Below are 21,575 nucleotides of genomic sequence, written 5' to 3'. Positions count from 1 at the left end.
AGCCCCCCTAATACTTACCTGAGGTCCCTCCAGATCCAGCGATGCTGCAGGAGTGTCTTGGCTGCCTGGGATTCCCTTCCTCATTGGCTGAGACAGCAGCATATCCCCATTGGCTCCCGCTGCTGTCAATCAAAGCCAGTCAGCCATTGAGGAGAGAAAGGGGGCTGTGTCCCAGCTCAGGTGCCCCCATAGCAAGCTGCATTCTGTGGGGGCACTCAACAGGTGGGAGGGGCCAGGAGCACCGAAAAGAGACCCGAGAAGAGGAGGATCGGGGCTGCTCTCTGAAAAACCATTACACAGAGCAGGTAAGTATAAGGCCGCGTACACACGCGGGGACTGTTCGCCCAACTTTGTCCGTCAAACAGTTTCGGCAAACAGTCCGCTCAAAATTAGCATGGACGGACATGGCCACACACGACGGACGAACAGTTTGCTGAAACCGTGCGCGATAACGTGAACGGCACGTACGACGGGACGAAAAATACGACGTCCTATACACTGCATTATAACTTTCGGCGTGTAAATCCTTTCTGAGCATGCGCGCAACTTAGTTTGACGAACAAGCCTACACACGAGGGGACTGTTCGCTGAAACAAGGTTTCAGCGGACAGTTTTTCGGAATTTCCGAAAAACCTTGTTCAGCGGACTGTTCGCTGAAACTGTCCGCTGAAAGCCCACACACGAGCGGACTGTTTGCCGAAACACTGTTCAGCGGACAAAGTTGGGCGAACAGTCCCCGCGTGTGTACGCGGCCTAACATGTTTATTATTTTATTAAAGGAAAACCACTTTACAACTTTAAGACTCTACCATATCTTTAAGCTGGCTATACATTAATCTTTTTTTTTTTTCAAACAGCGGGTTGAATTATAAAACTTGATCTGATTCCCTCACCTCTCATCCACACACTTGAGGTATATGGGGGAATCGCTCCCATTGTGCTATTGTATTCTGATGGCAGGGAGACTTCCCCATCAACAGAATACAATGATTACTGCTGCCGGCTTTAGCGGCACTTACTGATTGGGAAAAACCCAACAGACTGGTTGTACACAAGTTGATTGATAGAACGACTTGTGTACAACCAGCCTTCCCATACATGGATTAAAATTCAACTGATCCCTGCTGATCCAGTCTAATTTCACAGCAACTGCAGCCTAGTCATTTCGTTTACCACTGGTTTTGTTAAAGTGGTCTTGAACCCAAAAAAACAAAAATGTAATAAATTGCAGCTTACCAATCATTAGATGTGGTGGCTGCATTACTTTTCTTTTTTTAGGCTTTTTTCTCTCTGTTTTCACCTGATGAACTGGGCAGTAGGACAACCTCCTGTAATAAAGTGCCCCCAATCTGGACGAAGGAGCAACAAAGACATCTTTGGACAGCAGCATTGTTAATCTGGGGGGAGGGGAGTGTAAGATGTACTAGCAGATTTAGATATACTAACAAACTGAAGCCAAATATCCCTTTATAAGCAGTTACACCAAACAGTTTTTGTTCCTTTTGGGATAAAGGTTTTGCATAAATAAATAAAAGCTGATCATTGTTGGCACCTCTGTCAGTGGTAAATGGTTTGTCTCAACCCTCTAACTGCTTCATCTGCATGACAGCTTATTCTGTTGAAAAACAACAGACTTACTGGTCCGATCACCAGTTGAAAATAAAAGAAATAAAGCCTAAAAAAGAAAACAAATGCAGCCACCACATCTAAGAATTGGTAATCTGCATGATAATAAATGTTTTTTGTTTTTAACCTCGGAAACTGTGTTTGGAACAGACCTAAATGCACATTTTTTACTCTATACACAAATTAATGGTAGATTGAGCCAAGAAGCATTAGTACATGAGTAGGGATGAGCCGAACACCCCCCGGTTCGGTTCGCACCAGAACTTGCGAACGACCCCCGCGTTCGGCACGAACGTTAGAACCCCATTGAAGTCTATGGGACTCGAACGTTCGAATTGGAAAGTGCTAATTTTAACGGCTAATATGCAAGATAGTGTGCTAAAAAGGGTTTGGCGATCTGCCTCCTGCCTCAGGGGACATGGGTCACTACAAAAAAAAGTTTTAAAAACTACCGTTTTGGCGGGAGCACTGATTTTAATGACGATTAAAGTGAAAAAAAAAGTGAAATATTCCTTTAAATATGGTGCCTGGGGGGTGTCTATAGTATGCCTGTGAAGTGCCACGTGTTTCCCGTGTTTAGAACAGTCCCTGCACAAAATGACATTAAACGGAAATAACACCATTTAAAACTGCTTGCGGTTTTAATGTTATATCTGGTTCCTGCAATATGGTTGAAAATCATTCAGAAAAATGGCATGGGTAGCCCTCCCTGCCCATTACCAGCCTATTTGGGTCTTGTACGCATATTAAGGGGAACCCCGTACCCATATTAAAAAAAGGAAATGCGTGTGGCCCCCAGGCCCTATATACTCAGAACAGCAGTATACAGGCGGTGCAAACAAGACAGGGACTGTGTAGGTTTGTTGTGTTAAGTTGAATCTGTTTGTCATTTTCAACCGGTACATTTTTAAAGTGTAGCTCCAGTCAAAAAAAATATCTTTAAGCTTTTTGGAAAACATAGGGAAGGGTTATCACCCCTGTATAATTTGTTTTGTCGTCCATCTTTTTTCATCTCACTTGCTGTTGTCTCCTTCCGTTTGCAAGTAGGAGATGTTTGTAAATTGGATGTTTGAAAGTAGGGGCCTGCCCTATATGCTCTGCAGAAATGGCGGAACAAGGTGTTGGTTTTGCAACAACATTGTAAGCCTTCAAAGTGACTCTTGGTGGGCGCTGGAGCGCCCTGCTGTGAACGATTATATCAAGAATTGTAATTACATGCCATTGTTGAACAGTGGTAGAAAAATTGACCTTTGGTGGTTGTGGTGCTGGTGCCACAACACTATAAGTCCTCACCGTTACTCTGGGTGGGCACAGGAAGGGGCCCTCCTGTGAAATATTATATCAAGAATTGTAATTACATGTCCCTGTTAAACAGGGGCAGAAAAATTGGGCCTTAGGCACTGGTGCCATCACACTGCAACCTCTGCCATACACTCTAGTTTTATTGCAGGAATTAGCCCTGCTGCAAAGCATTGCATCAAAAATTGTACTTAAACACCCCTGTTAAACAGGGGCAGAAAAATTGGGCCTTAGGCACTGGTGCCATCACACTGCAACCTCTGCCATACACTCTAGTTTTATTGCAGGAATTAGCCCTGCTGCAAAGCATTGCATCAAAAATTGTACTTAAACACCCCTGTTAAACAGGGGCAGAAAAATTGGGCCTTAGGCACTGGTGCCATCACACTGCAACCTCTGCCATACACTCTAGTTTTTTTGCAGGAATTAGCCCTGCTGCAAAGCATTGCATCACAAATTGTACTTAAACGCCCCTGTTAAACAGGGGCAGAAAAATTGGGCTGCTGGCATCACCCAGAACCAAAAATGTTCTTCCAACATATCAGCGGAGGAGGAAGAGGATAGACAATCAACATAACAGGACAGTCACTCAGCATCAGCATCGGCAGTCTTGAAGGGATGTGGTATTTCAAAAAAATTATTCGGTTACATCAGCTTCAGGTGCTTGGTAGCTGTGGGTGATCCAAGACTGATTCATCTTGATGAAGGTCAGTCGATCAACTGATTCGGTGGACAGGCGCACCCTGTGATCGGTAACGAAGCCACCAGCAGCACTGAAGGTGCGTTCCGAAAGAACGCTGGATGCAGGACAGGCCAGTAGCTCAATTGCATACTGTGCAAGCTCTGGCCAGTGATCCATCCTCAAGACCCAGTAAGCCAGAGGATTTTCAGTGGGAAAGGTGTCCAAGTCTGACCTTGCCCCTAGGTATTCCTGCACCATGTAAATTAGACGCTGGCGATGGGTGCTGGAACCAATCATACCTTGGGGCTGCGGACTAAAAAATTGTCTGAACGCATCAGTCAGACGGCCACCTTCTCCACCGCTCCTTCTGACTGATGCCTCAGCAACACGTTGTCCAGGACCAGGAGTTTGTGACCTCCCAGTCTCTGGGAACGCGTTGCACAGAGCTTTCTGCAAGGCCTCCCGGAGATGTCTCATCCTCTGCTCCCTCTGCGATGGCAAGATAAGGTCGGCAACCTTACCCTTGTACCGTGGATCAAGGAGAGTGGCCAGCCAGTAATGGTCCCTCTCCTTGATCCGAAGAATACGAGGATCCTTCCGCAGGCTTTGCAGGATCAGGGAGGCCATGCAGCGTAGGTTAGCTGAGGCATTCGGTCCGGAGTCCTCTGGGTCACTAAGGACAACATGATCCGCAGCTACCTCCTCCCAGCCACGTACAAGTCCACGTGTTTCTTGGGACTGTAAATCATCCCTATAAGACTGCTGCTGCTGATGCTGAGTGCCAGCCTCCACCTCCATGCTGACACAATCATCCTCCTCCTCCTCTTCCTCCTCCTCACCCTCTTCCTGTGTGATGGGTGGCACAGCAGGAACACTGTCTGGATAAAGGGGGCCTTGAGAGGCAAGGAAGTCCTCCTCTTCCTGCCTCTGTTCTGCCTCAAGTGCCCTGTCCATTATTCCACGCAGCGTATGCTCCAAGAGGTGGACAAGAGGTATAGTGTCACTGATGCATGCACTGTCACTGCTCACCATCCTTGTGGCCTCCTCAAACGGTGACAGGACAGTGCATGCATCCCTGATCATGCCCCACTGGCGTGGTGAGAAAAAACCAAGCTCTCCTGACCCTGTCCTGGTGCCGTAGTCGCACAGGTACTCATTGATGGCCCTCTGCTGCGTGTGCAGCCGCTGCAGCATGGCCAATGTTGAGTTCCATCTGGTGGGCATGTCACATATAAGGCGGTTCTTGGGCAGGTTCAACTACTTTTGGAGCTCAGCCAGCCGAGCTTAGGCATTAAATGATCGGCGGAAATGCACACAGACTCTCCTGGCCTGTTTCAGGACATCCTGTAAGCCGGGGTACCTGCCCAAGAACCGCTGCACCACCAGGTTAAGGACGTGAGCTACACAGGGCACATGGGTCAGTTGTCCCTGTCGGAGGGCGGAGAGGAGGTTGGTGCCATTGTCGCAAACCACCATTCCTGGCTTAAGCTGGCGTGGCGTCAACCACCTCTCGGCCTGCCCCTGCAGAGCTGACAAAACATCCGCCCCAGTGTGGCTCCTGTCCCCCAAACAAACCAGCGCAAGCACGGCATGGCATCGTTTTGCCTGCGTACTTGCGTAGCCCCTGCAACGCCTACGGAGCACCGCTGGTTCTGAGGACAGAGCACTGGAAGAGGCCGTGGAGGAAGAAGAAGAGGAGGGGGTGGAGGAGAGAGGTGTGTCACAACCAATAGTAGCATTTTGGAGGCGTGGTGGAGGAACAACCTCCAATACTACTGCACCTTGTCCTGCATCCTTCCCAGCAGCCAGAAGAGTGACCCAATGGGCCGTGAAAGACAGGTAACGTCCCTGTCCATGCCTGCTGGACCATGAGTCAGCGGTAATATGCACCTTACCGCTGACCGCCCTGTCCAGCGAGGCAAGGACATTGCCTTCCACATGCCGGTAGAGAGCCGGAATTGCCTTCCGTGAGAAAAAGTGGCGTTTGGGGACCTGCCACTGAGGAACCGCACATTGTACAAACTCACGGAAGGGGGCCGAATCTACCAACTGAAAAGGCAGCAGTTGAAGTGCTAGCAATTTAGCCAAGCTAGCATTCAACCGCTGGGCATGTGGATGGCTGGGAGTAAATTTCTTCCGCCGGTCCAGCAGCTGGGGCAGGGACATTTGTCTGCTATAATCGGACGTGGATGTACCACTAGCAGAGTTCCCGGAAGCACTTGGCTGTGACACACCTAATTCTACACCTTCATTCCTCTCAGAGCAGGTTTCAGAGAGGACTGAAGGTCTAGTGGGGTTGGAGATGCCAGCTGATGAGGAGCAAGGAGAGGTCCGCTTTGTTCTTTGGTGTGGGTCTTTGAGGTATGCTTGCCAACGAGCTGCATGGCAGGTCAACATATGTCTGGTCAAGCATGTGGTGCCCAAGCGGCTGATGTTTTGGCCACGTGAGATACGCTTGAGACATATGTTGCAAATAGCAGCGGTGCGATCTGATGCACTCGTCTCAAAAAAGGCCCACACCAAAGAACTTTTAGAATAACGCGCAGAGGAAGCGCTCTGCGCAGAGGAAGCGCTCTGCGCAGGCGGAGCTCTGCGGTGTGATTCAGTCGGTGTGCTGCCCCTAAGCTGGCCCCCGGAGGGCATCCTGCCTCGTTGGACATGTGCCTCCTCCTCCTCCTCCTCCTCCTCCCTCCTTCCAGGCACCCACGTGGAGTCAGTGCCCTCATCATCCCCTCCCTCTTCATCGCTGTAGCAAACCTGGCAGTATGCTGCAGCTTGTGGAACATTACTGCCAGATTGCTGTCCTTCTTGAGCATCCCCTCTCTCTGTGCTCACGCTACTGCCTTCCTCTAGCTGAGTGTCATCATCAGAGCCCACCAAACACTGGGCATCCTCCTGGAGCATGTACCCAACACTGTGCTCAAAGAGTTCAGGAGACTCCTCAGGAGGACGTGGTGGGTCTAGGGAAGGAGTCACTGATGATGACATTGAGAGGAGGGACGACGATGTGTTGGCAGCTGCTTTTCTACTACCCTGAGACTGGGTGAGAGAGGATGAGGAGGATGAAGAGGGCTTGGTCATCCACTCTACCAAGTCGTTGGCATGTTGCGGTTCAACATGTCCAGCTGCAGAAAAGAAGGACAAGCATGTCCCATGGCCACGTGCTGATGACAATGCACCGCGTCCCCGACCAGCACTGTTGTCTCTAGACACAGAGCCTGCTTGCCCTCTTTTATCGGCTCGCGCCTGTCTGCCTCTCCTTGCTGGCCTTCCAGACATGGTAATGGCCTGAAGGGAGTTGGGTAAAACAGTAGTTGGGTAGTTTATATTGTGCTGGAGGCACACAACACCCACTAACTCCTGCAGATGCCTTTTTTATAGAACAGCAGAGTTAAAGGGGTATATACAGATGTATACTGTGCTGTGCTGGAAGCACACACAACTTCCAATAACTCCAGCAGATGCCAATCGGGCCCAAATACAGAACAGCTATGTAGGTGGATAATAGCGGTATGTACTGGGTACAGAGCAGGCACACAGCACGCACTATCTCCTGAGTGACACTGCTGACTGCAAGCTCTATTGTTAAAGATGGACCACTAGCTATATAGGTGAGGTGAATATCACGGTGTATACTGCGGTCAGGGCACGCAGACAATAACAAGAAAACAGCAGAGTTAAAGGGGTATATACAGATGTATACTGTGCTGTGCTGGAAGCACACACAACTTCCAATAACTCCAGCAGATGTCAATCGGGCCCAAATACAGAACAGCTATGTAGGTGGATAATAGCGGTATGTACTGGGTACAGAGCAGGCACACAGCACGCACTATCTCCTGAGTGACACTGCTGACTGCAAGCTCTATTGTTAAAGATGGACCACTAGCTATATAGGTGAGGTGAATATCACGGTGTATACTGCGGTCAGGGCACGCAGACAATAACAAGAAAACAGCAGAGTTAAAGGGGTATATACAGATGTATACTGTGCTGTGCTGGAAGCACACACAACTTCCAATAACTCCAGCAGATGCCAATCGGGCCCAAATACAGAACAGCTATGTAGGTGGATAATAGCGGTATGTACTGGGTACAGAGCACGCACACAGCACGCACTATCTCCTGAGTGACACTGCTGACTGCAAGCTCTATTGTTAAAGATGGACCACTAGCTATATAGGTGAGGTGAATATCACGGTGTATACTGCGGTCAGGGCACGCAGACAATAACAAGAAAACAGCAGAGTTAAAGGGGTATATACAGATGTATACTGTGCTGTGCTGGAGGCACACACAACTTCCAATAACTCCAGCAAATGACAATCGGGCTCAAATAGAGAACAGCTATGTAGGTGTATATAGTGGTATGTACTGGGTACAGAGCACGCAGACAGCACGCACTAACACTACTGACTGCAAGCTCTATTATTAAAGCTAGATCACTAGCTATATAGGTGAGGTGAATATAGTGGTGTATACTGCGGTCAGGGCACAGACAGTAACCACTACACAAGAGCAAAATAGTAAATCAGCCAAAAACGATTGGTGTGTAACTGTGTTGAAGGTACACAGAACACCCACTGCTTCAGATGCTAACAAACACTACACGAGGCCGCCTGAAAGGCAGCTTTATATAGTGTGGGGCGTGCACTACACAGTCTGAGCTATGATTGGCCACAGGCAGGATGCCTGTGGCCAACCATTGCTCTTCCCGCTACTGGCGCTGCGATTGGCCAAGCATGCGGGGTCACAGTGCATGCTTGGCCAATCGTGAGACAGCAATGCATTGCGCCATCGCAGTGCATTGTGGGCCACACGAATTTTGCCGCGAACGGCCCAAACGTTCGGAATTCGGCGAACGCACGAACGACCAATGTTCGAGTCGAACATGCGTTCGACTCGAACACGAAGCTCATCCCTATACATGAGGGCTTTTGATTATTCCATTCAATCTGATTGTTCCATTTAGACAGATCTGATTCTTGAACAACCTATTCAACATGTAAATGCGTTGAATACTGCAATGGCGTGATCTCTCCATACAGCAACATGCACCACCTTATATGACCTGACAGATAAACCTCCCAACATTTCTACCATTGTGACTATAGCTCAGTGGTAGACATGCTGTATGGGCTCATTTAATAAAGTAAGGAGCAAAGTACAAGCTGCAGTAATGCAGAACAACCGAGAACTGCTATGTATTGTTCCATTTGCTGTAAAATGATGAAAGGAGACATCTGGCTGGTTTCAATAGAATGCTGCACTGTACACATCATTGTCATTGTTCTTTACATCACATTTCCAGGTAAGTCTGTTGCTATGATATATTGGATGTCATGACCTACCACACCTTTATGCACTCACTTCAAGAACTCCACATATTAGCACAACTTAACCCAACAGGTAAAGACAACCCATGAACTGCAGATGCCAGTCATGCAACATTACCATAGTTACATATAGTTACATAGTATCTTTGTTATCAGCAGCTTGGCATTGCATGCCATTGCTAAGCCTATCAACTACGACCCACAGGTCCTTTTCCATCCTAGATTCCTATTCCTACATTCATATTTCTGCCACCCAAATGGATTATTTTACATTTTTCTACGTTAAACCTAATTTGCCATGTAGTTGCCAACCTCCTTCATTTGTTCAGATCTTTTTGCAAGGTTTCCACATCCTGCAGAGAAGTTATTGCCCTTCTTAGCTTAGTACTGTCTGCAAATACAGAGATTGAACTGTTTACCCCATCCTCCAGGTCATTTAAGAACAAAATAAAAAGGATTTGTCCCAGCACAGAACCCTGGGGGACCCCACTACCCACCTCTGACCATTCCCAGTACTCCCCATTTATCACCACCCTCTGAACTCACCCTTGTACCCAGTTTTCAATTAATGTACTCACCCTATGGTCCATGCCAATAGAACTTATTATAGTAAACGTTTATGGGGAACTGTGTCAAATGCTTTTGTAAAATCCAGATACACCACATCTATGGGCCTTCCTTTATCTAGCTGGCAACTCACCTCCTCATAGAAGGTTAATAGATTGGTTTGGCAAGAAGGATTCATGAATCCATGCTGATTACTGCTAATGTTACTGTTCTCATTTCTAAAATAATGTATATAGTCCCTTATCATCCCCTCCAATAGCTTGCATACTATTGATGTTAGGCTAACTGGTGTGTAATTCCCAGGGATGTATTTTGGGCCCTTTTTAAATATTGGTGCTACATTGGCTTTTCTCCAATCAGCAGGTATCATTCCAGTCAGTAAACTGTCAGTAAAAATGAGGAACAAAGGTCTGGCAAATACTTGACTGAGTTCCCTAAGTACTCTCGGATGCAAGCCATCTGGTCCCAGTGGTTTATTAATGTTAAGTTTCCCAAGTCTAATTTCAATTCTGTCCTCTGTTAACCATGGAGGTGCTTCCTGTGATGTGTCATGAGGATAAACACGGCGGTTTTGGTTACTGAAGCCCCCTGATTCCCTTGTGAAGACTGAGGAGAAGAATAAATTCAATACCTTCGCCATCTCCCCATCCTTTGTAACCAGATGTCCTTCCTCATTCTTTATGGGGCCAATATGGTCTGTCCTCCCTTTTTTACTGTTTACATACTTAACCACTTGCCTAAAGGCATTTACACCCCCTTCCTGCCCAGGCCATTTTTCAGCTATCATCGCTGTCGCAATTTGAATGACAATTGCGCGGTCATGCTACACTGTATCCTGATGAAATTTTTATAATTTTCTTCTCACAAATAGAGCTTACTTTTGGTGGTATTTAATCACTGCTCGGTTTTTTATTTTTTACTTAAACATTTTGAAAAAAAAATGTAATGTAACTAAGTAATTTTTCTCGTTCGCTGATGTGCACTAATGAGGTGGCACTGATAGGCTGAACAGGTGGGCATTGATGAGGTGGCACCTATGGGCACTGATGAGGAGGCACTAATATGCCACACTTATGGGCACTGATATGTGGCACTGATGAGCACTTATAAGCGGCACTGATGGGCACTGTTAGGTGGCACTGCTTGGCATTGATAGGCAGCATTGATAGGCAGAACGGATAGGCCGTATTGATGGGCACTGATGGGCATTGATGGGTGGCACTGATGGGCGACACTGATGGGCACTGATGGACAGCAGTGATGGACATTGATGGGCAGCACTGATAGGTGGTACTCATAGCCAGCACTGACTGGCATCGCTAATGGGCACTGATTGGCACTTGTGGCCAGTGGTGGGCACTGATTGCTGGCACTGGTGGGCACTGATGGGTGACACTGTTGGTGCTATATTGTAATCAGGGCACTGATCATCAGGGCACTGATGATCAGTGCCCTGATTACATGCCTAGATATCTCTCTGTGTGGAGATGCCGCTGATCGGACACAGCTGATTGGACACAGCTGATCACATGGTTAAAGAGCCGCGGATGTGGCTCTTTACAGAGATCAGGGTCGTGTCCTAGTGACACAGGGCGGCTATAATTGCGGACGCGCGAGAGAGGCCGTTCTGGGGCACAGTCATATGACGTCATCCCAGAACGAGAGCAGCACCGCCCTGCCATCAATTGACAGTGGCCAGCTGGTTAAAGAATTTCTTGGGATTTTTTTTGCTCTCCTCCGCTGTGTCTTTTGTGTTCTATTTTAGCCGCCCTAATTGCACCCTTACATTTCTTGTTGCATTCTTTATAAAGTCAGAATGCTGATGATGATCCCTCAACCTTGTATTTTTTGAAGGCCTTGAAGGCCTTCTCCTTTGCTTTTATATGCATTTTTACATTGGAGTTAAGCCACCCAGGACCTTTGTTTGCTCTTTTAAATTTCTTACCCAATGGGATGCATTGGCTAATGCCCTTATTTAATATGCTCTTAAAGCAAACCCATCTCTCCTCCATGTTCTTTTTTCCTAAGATTTTATCCCAATTCATGCCTTCTAGCAAGGTTTGTAGTTTAGGTAAGTTGGCTCTTTTGAAATTCAGTGTCTTTGTGTTTCCCATTTGTGTGATTTATACTGAAGCCAATTGACTTGTGATCGCTGTTTCCTAAATTGCCCCATATTTCCACATTCATGATCAGATCTGTATTGTTGGTAATCAGTAGATATAGTAACACTTTATTTCTAGTTGGTGTGTCTACCATCTGAAGCATGAAATTGTCCTGCAAGACATTTAGGAACTGGCGAGCCTTAGACGTATGCGCGGTTCCCTCCGTCCAGTCTATGTCTGGATAATTAAAATCCCCCATTATAATAACAGCCTGAGAATACAACCTTGGGAGGTTCTTTTCCTCAATTTAGCTCCCAAGTCCCTAAAATCGTTCTTTAGGACACTCCATCTGCATCTGTCTATGTCAATGGTGCCAACATGCACCATGACTGCCGGGTCTTCCCCAGCCCCTCCCAGTAATCTGTCCACCAGATCCGTGATGTGCCGAACCCGAACGCCCGTTAGACAACATACAGTTCGGCACTTCAGGTCTTTGTTACAGATTACCCTCTCTGTCCTTCTAAGCCCTTGTACACACGGTCAGACATTCTGACCACAAAATCCGTCAGATTTTTTCCAACGGATTTTGTCCAAAACTGGTGTTGCATGCACATGGTCGGACAAAGTTGTTGAGAATCTGATCGTTTGGAACGTGATGACATTCGATCGTTACGACGGGACTACGTTCAGGCTAGTAGCTAATAGCTTTGGTCTCGTAATTTGATCTGAGCATGCGCGGCACTTTGTTCGATCGGAATTCTCTACATTGTCTGATCGGATTTTGTTGTCGGAAAATTTGAGATCCTGCTCTCAAATTTTTCCTGTCGTATTTTCCGACGGAAAAAGTTCGATAGAGCCCACACACAATCGGATTTCCAACAATATAATTCGATCGGACCTTTTCCATCGGAATTTCCGACCGTGTGTACGGGGCATTAGAATTGAGTCGCCTACCACCAGAATCTGACTTTCCTTTCCCTTCACTTCCCCCCAACTCTCACTGGAGGAGTTCTTCCCCGGGCAGTTAGGAGAGTCCCTCAGCTCCAGCAGTGCTTGTCCCTGACTGGTTTCACTAATGTCACTCAATGGAGCATACTTATTGGGATGCTTCAGCCCTGGATTGGCCTCCCTGACACTTCCCCCTCTACAATTCCTGACTGTCAGCCATCTAATATTTCCTAGTGCCTGCACCTCTGTGTCTTCACCCGCCTCTGTGCTGGCCCCTGCCGGCACCTGCCGTGTACGTTCTTGGCTCTCCTTTAGAAAGGAGGGTCTTCACAGTGTCGACAGTGTCTTCCCCAGATTCAGAACCTGGGCTTCCAGGGAAACAACGTGCTTACATTTTGCACAGCAGTATTCGCCCTGGATCAGATGATCAAGGAACACATTCATGCAGCAAGATGTACACCAAGTTGCATCTCCACACCCGCTGGGCATCGTACCTACTAATTTAATAAGGACTGGGGATTATACCCTGTCCAAATTACCTAACAACTAGCTTCCTGACACTAATACTCAACAAGACAATACACAGGTACTCGCAGACCACATTCACACACATACACACACATACAATACACAAGTATTAACTGTCCCCACACCCTACTCAGACAAAACTCAGGTACTCACAATACACAGGTACTACCTGTCACTAATACTCAGCACAGCCCACGTGAACTCACAGCACTCATGTACTTACAATACACAGGTACACACTCACACTACACAGGTACATGACCTCTGTTATAACCTCCTGTTATCAACTCTGTTTTTTTAACTCACCACTTAGTCCAGTTCTACTTGGTCTAAGTTTAAAGATGAGCAGGCTCACAATGAGTTCTGCACAAGGTTATATAGGCCTCAAGCACCTGTGACCAATTAACCACTCCCCTTAATTAGTAGGCCGAAGTAAGCAAATAAAAAAAAAAGCTGTTTAAAAAGTGACAGAAAAAGGTGTTAAGAAGCTATAAGGAAAAGCCCATGAAGATTGCCATGGCTCTTAAAAGCGATATGAACATGAGGTTCGACATGCAGTAAAGCCGGGTACACACTATGAGTTTTTTACATTCAACCCAGCGCTTCGAATGAAAAAAAAACTGTCAGCTCTGGTTGGAGCCGATCCACTAACTATCCAACATTAGTACAGAGCTCTTGCGTTGTGACAAGAGGATGCCCCCCCCCCCTGCCAGAACACTCCTATAAGCGCTCTCCGCCAATCAGGAACCAGTCGGCAGCTGGTTTTCCAGCATGCTTGTCCTACAGAAGCCGGTTGAACGACGGGCATCGGTCGGACCAGCTGCCATACATACAGGCCAAATGTCAGACGGTTTTTATGGAACCTGCCAATGTCGTCCGGCCTTTTGGCCAATGTGAACGGGGCTTTAGAAACCAGTAGGATAGATTTACTAAAACTGATGCACGCAGAATCTGGTGTAGCTGTGCACAGAACCCAATCAGCTTCTAACTTCCGCTTTTTCAATTAGGCTTTGACAACAAAAACCTGGAAGCTGATTGTTTACTATGTACAGCTACACAAGAGTCTGTGTAGTCCAGTTTTAGCCCTATAAAAGTGGTACCACCATACAGCAACCGCATAGTGCCAAACACAACAGGGGGGAATCATTTTTGCTATGGTATGTGAACACCCTTGTCCACTGCCATTGCAGCTTAAGGGAGGTTGGGGTGGTAAAAAAACTCAGCTCAACTGCATGTTTTTACTGCCCCAACCACAAGTCTAAATGAGCCCTAACAGAGACTGTGGTGTGACTCCTGATTGTGCTGTTTGGTAAATGTGTATGAATCATTAAGTGGGTGAGAGGAATAATAAGGCCTTTTGACAGATAAGACAATTCACATATGTGTCCTTCAACTATGCTGTTCAGCTTTAACCTCATACTATTCAAATACTGTTCAAATTTCTACTGCAGAACAGTGGCTGAGCACTTCTTCTACCTGGCAACACTAGTCATCTGTTCGATTCTCAAACATGGCACTACCTGCCTGGAGTATGCATGTTCTCCCTATGCTGCGTGGGTTTCTTCCCACACTCCAAAGACATGCTGGTACTGTAGGTTAACTGTCTCCTGTCTAAATTGGCCCTAGAATGTGTATATATGAATTTGAGTTAGATGTTGGAAGGACAACAGCATGTAATGTAAAGTAGTTATTAAACTGACAATACTGTATGCATTCTACTTATCTATACAGCAGGTGGCGCTGTAGTATTATAGTATTATAATGTGTATTCTATGATATGACAGGATGTACCATCTATCTAAGTTCAGTGCACTTGTTAGTTCCTGTTCATATTTCTCATGCTGTAAGGACATGCATTTCTAATCATCCATAAAAGCAAAGCTATTATATTATCCGAGAAGCTTCCAGCGCATGATTTCAAAATTCTACACAATATTCAACACTCTACAATATTGTAAGCTAATTGAGGGCAGGGACTGATGTGAATGCACAATATATATGTAAAGTGCTGTGTAAATGGTTGGTGCTATATAAGTACTAATAATAAATAAATAAATTATTATTATTATTATACAGGTTTTATATAGCGCCAACAGTTTGCGCATCACTTTACAACATGAGGGCAGACATTACAGTTACATTACAATTTGGTACAAGCAGAATCAGAGGGCCCTGCTTGTTAGAGCTTACAATCTAAAAAGGAAGGGTCAATTGATACAAAAGGTAATAGCTGTGGGGGGATGAGCTGATGGAGGAAGTAAAACATTTTTAGTTAGAAGCAGGATAGGCTTCTTTGAAGAGAAGGGTTTTCAGGGATCACCTAAAGAGGGATAGATTAGGGGACAGTTGGACAGATTGGGGTAGGGAGTTGCAAAGGATGGGAGAACCTCTGGAGAAATCCTGGAGGTGAGCATGGGAGGAGGTGACAAGGGAGCTAGAGAGCAGGAGGTCTTGGGATGACCAAAGAGAGCGGCTTGGTTGGTATTTTGGGACTAGTTTAGTGATGTAGCTGGGGGCAGAGTTATGGATTACTTTGTTAATTATTGTTAGTACTTTGAATTTTATTCGTTGGGTGAGTGGAAGCCAGTGGAGGGATTAGCAGAGAGGGGTGGATGACACTGAATGGTTGGTAAGGTGGATGAGTCTTGCAGCAGCATTCATTATGGACTGAAAGGGGGATAGTCTATGTAAAGGTAATCCAATGAGGAGGGAGTTGCAGTAGTCGAGGTGAAAGATAACCAGGGAGTGAATTAGAAGCTTGGTGTCAGTTAAAAAGGGGCCTATTATGGAAATGTTGCGGAGGCTAAGGCGACATGATTTGGACAGGGATTGTATGTTGGCCTGAAAGGACATTTCAGAGTCAAAGGTTACCCCTAGCACCCTGGCATGTGGGGACGGACTGATAGATGTGCCATTGATCTTGACAGAGACGTCAGGGGAAGGAGCATGACGGTAAGAGGAGCTGGGGAAGAGGAAGTGGAGTTGTAAGTGACACTGAAGGTGCGATGAGATAGATAAGATCTATGAAATGTATGAAATGGATATTTGCTATGTGACAGATTACCATTAGTTTATATTCAATACAATCTTGCAGACAGAATCAGGTTCTGATACTTCTTGTGACATTATTATATACAGTCTCTCTCTAGAGTAGGGGTGGCTGTATATGGCCTTTGAAATGGTGGTGCCTGGACCCTGAAAACAAAATAGCTTGCACTTCACAGTCTCAGTCCAACCAGATAAAGGGGACATTGACACTTGTGATTATCAGGCAGTTTGCATCACAACACCTTAGCCCCTGTACATACGGTTGGAAATTCTGACGGAAAAGGTCAGATCGGACCGTGTTGTCGGATAATTTGACCGCGTGTGGGCTACATCAGACTTTTTCCGTCGGAATGTCTGACCAACAAAGTTTGAGAGCTGGATATAAAATTTTCCGACAACATGATCCGATCTGACTTTTTCCGATCGTTTGTAGAGAATTCCGATCGGACAAAGTGCCACGCATGCTCAGATCAAATTACGAGACCAAAGCTATTGGCTACTATAGCCATCACGTCCCGAACAATCGGATTTTCCGACAACTTTGTCCAACCGTGTGTATGCAACACCAGTTTCGGACAAAATCCGTCGGAAAAAAAATTCCGTCAGATTTTGTGGTCGGAATGTCCGACCGTGTGTACAAGGGCTTAGAAGTACTTTGTAAAGTTAGAAAATCTCCCTGTAAGTGGGTCTCAATCTTTTACTGTTCTATGAAGAAGAAGGAAGGTTTGGGAGCAGTGTCCAAGTTTGGCTATTACCATATGACGAGATCATGATTCAGATCCCGGAACTAGAACAAGTAGAACTTTAAAAGGCATCTATTACACTGACTACCTAAATATTTAGCTAGCAGAGCAGTCATGTGAAATAGATTAAAGCCTGAAGGAAAATTAGAACCAAACATTAGGTAGGCTTTGTCCCCTGAGTTGGTTGCTAAAGTTTGGTTTTTAATCAGGATGTACCCCTGACTGCACCGCTTAAAATAGATATATATCCAGAAGATATATATTTAAACACAATTGCCTTTGTGCATGTTACGTGTGTGTTTTTCTTGTCTTTATACAGTTGGAAGTGTGTTTTTTCCAGTAATGATTATTTCCCTCACCAGGTTACTTAGAACAAGTCTGGCAATGGAATGCCCTTCAAACTCATGGTCGATTGCTTCTAGTAAATGTTTCACCAGACACTAAACAACCTCAGTGTTCCACCCTCAGTGCAAACATTGTATGAAGGAGAAAAATAATATCCAGGAACAGAGTCTTTGAGGTGGCAGATACAGTGTGTGAGAGCCTTACTATATTTTCAGGCCTGTGAATTCATATTAGCAACAACCAATTATTCTTCTGCTTATCATTTTTTTTTTAGGAATATATTTCCTAACGTCTCTACTGAAAAAACAGAAACAAATGAAATAAATATATTTAAACAAAGGCCAACGATGAGCCATGAAAAGTCCTTTTAGTTCCTTGATGCTGATAATTGTAACATGATTTGGACTCCCCCAACTTAAGAGGAAGACATACTATATGTACTATCAGATGTGAAGTCCATGTACAACTGCTTCAGCACCCATAACTAACTCTTCTAAAAAGAAGAGTTTACTGGATAAATGATTTTGGAGAAGATATTGAAATTGTAGTTTGACACAGCAACTCACAGATCAATGATGACATGGAAAAATAAAAATAAGATTCAATGCCTCATGCTGGCTATTATTATAACATGATTGTAAGTCAACTAGACCCTGAATAGTCCAGGAGTAATTGAAATACGTATTTAACCACAGAAGTCAACCAAAAAGATCAGTGGTTGGAAATGTTTTTGTTGTTTTCTACTGTGATGCTCATATTATATGCTCCAATTGATTCTTTACATCTTTAGACAAAAAATTTTTTTTTTAAATATCTAAATGATTTAGTAAAGAAAACTTTGGCATATGTACAATTTAGTAAAAAATGTAAGTGCAATGTAAAAATAAATCCAAAATCATCAGCATATCAAAAAACATGCCAAGCTTTATGGTGCAAAATACATATGAGTTTATGGATATTGAATGGACAACACAGGAACACGGGCACCTTATACTATGTGAAGACATTTCCTAGTAGTAGAGGAAGAGATGTATAAATTGCAAAGCCTCAAAATTCATACTATTCCATAATACATGATCTATCTATTGTGATCACGCCTAGAAAATATATTACACATTTTGATTGCCCATGCTATGTGAAATGTTTACTATATTTAAAAGGTACCAAGAAAGACAAATAATCTAAAGCTACCCTGAGAAATATAATATTAGTCTTACATACAAGCAAAAACACCTTATTTTAAATTGGCAGAGACACAATCAATTATAAGATTGATAAGGACTTTATTATCAATATTATGTATATTAAATATGAATTAAATGAAATGATTAAACATAAATACAATTGATGTGCTTGTGTGTGTGTGTGAACTGAGTAATTGTTTGTTCTATGTTTCTATTACCACGTCTAGCTACTGTGAGCCCATGTCTATTTTTGATATAACATTATTACCACTTGTTTTATGTAGGCTCTGCATAGCTTTTCAGATTATAAGACATACCTTTCCATTATATGGTAATGTGTTTTGTACCTAATGTTCTTAATGAATAGTTATAAACAAGAAAAATATGTAAATACAATTAAATAACCACTAATCAATCAATATCCCCCAAAGCTACAGCAGTGAAGGAAAAGGTTCATCTCTTAGGAATTCGATTTTTATCTGTTTGTCACCTAACAAAATATACAGTTTAAAATAAGTTCAATAAACTACATGTGACTAAATCAACCTTTCTTAAATTTTTTACGATGGAGGAACCCCTGAGACAGTTTTCATATCTCAGGAAACCCCCACTAAAATTATAACACCTGTGGCTGATTGTACATTAGCATGATCATTAGGTTGTGAAGATTTTTTTAAAGATTACAGAACAGGTTTATTAATAATCAAGAAATTAAATAATAATGGTCAGAAAAAAAAACAGACAGTGAAATTTGTAATGAACCCTTACTTTGGAGATCAGTGTAGAAGTGACCTTAAATTGGTGGTCATTGTAGGCAGGAGATCAATTGGCCAAAGCTCCCTTTTCAAGGAAGCCCTAGCATATGAACTATATAAATATAAAACAAACAAGAAAGCGCATCCGATTCTATAAATATGTAATAAAAGGAAGCTCCATTTAGAGAAAAACCCACAACAGGACCCTAGAGAAATAGCACGGTAAAAAATATATAATGACTCTTTTGGGGAGCGAGTGGTAATTAGTTGGGCCATTGACTCCTAAAATCATTGGAAACAATGGTCATTTTTTCCAGGTTGGTAAGAAGAGTTCAGTACTACAGTATTATTTTACCTCCAGCTTCTTTCAAAAAGAAATTGATATATATACACATACAGTACATATTTTACATTTTTTTATATTCATTATATATACATAGAGGAATGCAGAATATATTTAGCAGAGGATTAGCTACCTTAACCTTTTGTACTATTGTTAGACCATAAAGAAAAGGTGTGCCCGGTAGTAAAGAAAACACGTGAAGAATAGATGCTAAATTAATGCACATTTAATTCTGGACCTACACCTAGAATGACAAGTTGAAATGTATTTTCACCTGTATGATGACAGTCCAGAAGCTGTACACACAGTGTCAGGACCTCCCAGTTTCTGCACTGAATCTGTCAAAGGTCACGTCTACATTCCAAGCTTAAATGAACAGAAACCTATTCACATTACCTGGAATCAACCAAGGCCTGATCCAAAGGTTTAACCAATCCTTTAGCACTTGGTCACATACTGATTAAAGCATTAATGACTTAATAAGTGATCCAGTTTTCAGGCTACGCAGCACAGGAGGGTATGAGACAAGCAGATAAATGTTAAGTTATAAAAATCTGCAACATGGCTAATAAATGGAGACAATGCCTAGAATTCCAGTGCTCTTGGTTTTAGTAAAATAACTTAATTGGCATACCTGTTGCCTGGTGGATAACAGGAGAGAAGACTGAGGTCTTGTGCTTTCAGACTGATTCTGTCAAGTGGGCCGAGTTTCAATACGCAGACCTCAAGGACACCGAGGACTCTAGTGTTTGTTTAATGTTGGCTTAGGAGGTGCTGTCACCACACAGCTCTACCTGACAGACCTTTGTACTCCCTGTTCATCTGGGATGCCTGGAAAATAAAGTTATGGCTGCTTAGAAGTGTTAGGCAATGTATATACATATAAAAGATTATTTACTTTCATTCACATAATGAGATCTATACTTGGAATGGACTAAACACAGCTGCAAGTGTATTTGGCAAAACAGGAGAACTTTTGCTCTTTGACTATAGGTGTGCCCTGCCACCCTAGGGCATGAAATGTGTTGGCTTCGGGAAAATCTTGTCCTGGGTACTTTAGTAGCAGTTGAGGTCAACATGATTCCTAGCAGAGCTACAGATCTACAGAATTGGTACACTGCTTTCTATACCCATTAAACATGAGTTTACATCACTGCACTTTGCACAGAATTAGAACCCTTTTTAATAAGCTTACTGAATACAGGGCCGTCTTTAATATTTATTGGACCCTGGGCAAAAATGTTCTTAGTGCCCCCCTCCCCCCATGCAATTTCGCTCTCCACCTTCTCTGAGACATACAATAAATAGCAGCTAGACTTAAAATCAGTTTACTGTATCAGATCAGGCAGCGATTGCGATTGGTTTCCAGAGGTTACAGCATATCATTACTGCTTACTGACTGGTTGCTAGAGGTTACAGCACTCCTTAAGGCTCACTGATTAGTTGCTAGAGGTTACAGCACATTTCTGCTTGTTGATTGGCTGCTAGAGATTGCTGTACAGTAATACTGCTCACTGATTGCTATAGGTTACAGCACAACTTGTCCTCACTGCAGGGGGGCATGATATACCTATGAATGCTGCCTTTATTTACATATCAATGCAGTTAGCCTCGGCTATTTACATATGCATGTCACTTCTATTTACATATGAATGCCAGTTATTTACATGTAAACGCAGGTCTGCAGGTGAGTCATCTGTACACAACAATAGGGCAGAGCTGGGCAGCATTAGTAGCAGCACAGGACTAAAACTTCAAGGGACAAGGGAATGTAAACTGGGATAGTTGGCAAGTATGAGGCAGCTGCTTTGGGCCCCACAACAATGACAAGGCCCAGGGCAGCTGCCCCTTTTGCCCTGCCTTAAAGACGGCCCTGGATGGTGTAGGTACATAGAGCAAGTTTAGTTTAGAGTAGTGAGATGATTTCTAAATAGAACTCTGCACAAACACTTTGCCCTTTTACCATTTTATATAAAGATCATTTTAACAGATGGCTATTATACCTTGTATGCGACATAAGAGACAGCCATAGACTAGAGTTCACATTGTAGGGTTAGATGCACTTTAAA

At 44.2% G+C, this 21,575-nt stretch overlaps 1 protein-coding gene and 1 long non-coding RNA gene across 2 annotated transcripts in view; one reads left to right on the top strand and one right to left on the bottom strand.

Annotated features, from left to right (window-relative positions):
* The window catches only part of RBM47 (RNA binding motif protein 47), a 172,106-nt gene that overhangs the window by 81,521 nt on the left and 69,010 nt on the right, over positions 1 to 21,575 (bottom strand). The window contains exon 2 of the mRNA XM_077477594.1: positions 20,141 to 20,337. The gene's annotated coding sequence lies outside the window, so the exon portion shown is untranslated. The remainder of the gene's footprint in view (positions 1 to 20,140; positions 20,338 to 21,575) is intronic.
* On the top strand, positions 8,770 to 18,572 carry LOC143975313 (uncharacterized). The gene is made up of 2 exons (XR_013272349.1): positions 8,770 to 8,918; positions 17,242 to 18,572. It is a non-coding gene; the product is annotated as an uncharacterized LOC143975313 (long non-coding RNA).

Source organism: Lithobates pipiens, unplaced genomic scaffold (genome assembly GCF_037356315.1).
Source record: "Lithobates pipiens isolate NorthernLeopardFrog02 unplaced genomic scaffold, aLitPip1_a1.2 Scaffold_13, whole genome shotgun sequence".
In the NCBI taxonomy this organism is placed as follows: domain Eukaryota; kingdom Metazoa; phylum Chordata; class Amphibia; order Anura; family Ranidae; genus Lithobates; species Lithobates pipiens.
This window is presented reverse-complemented; position numbering and strand designations above follow the sequence as displayed.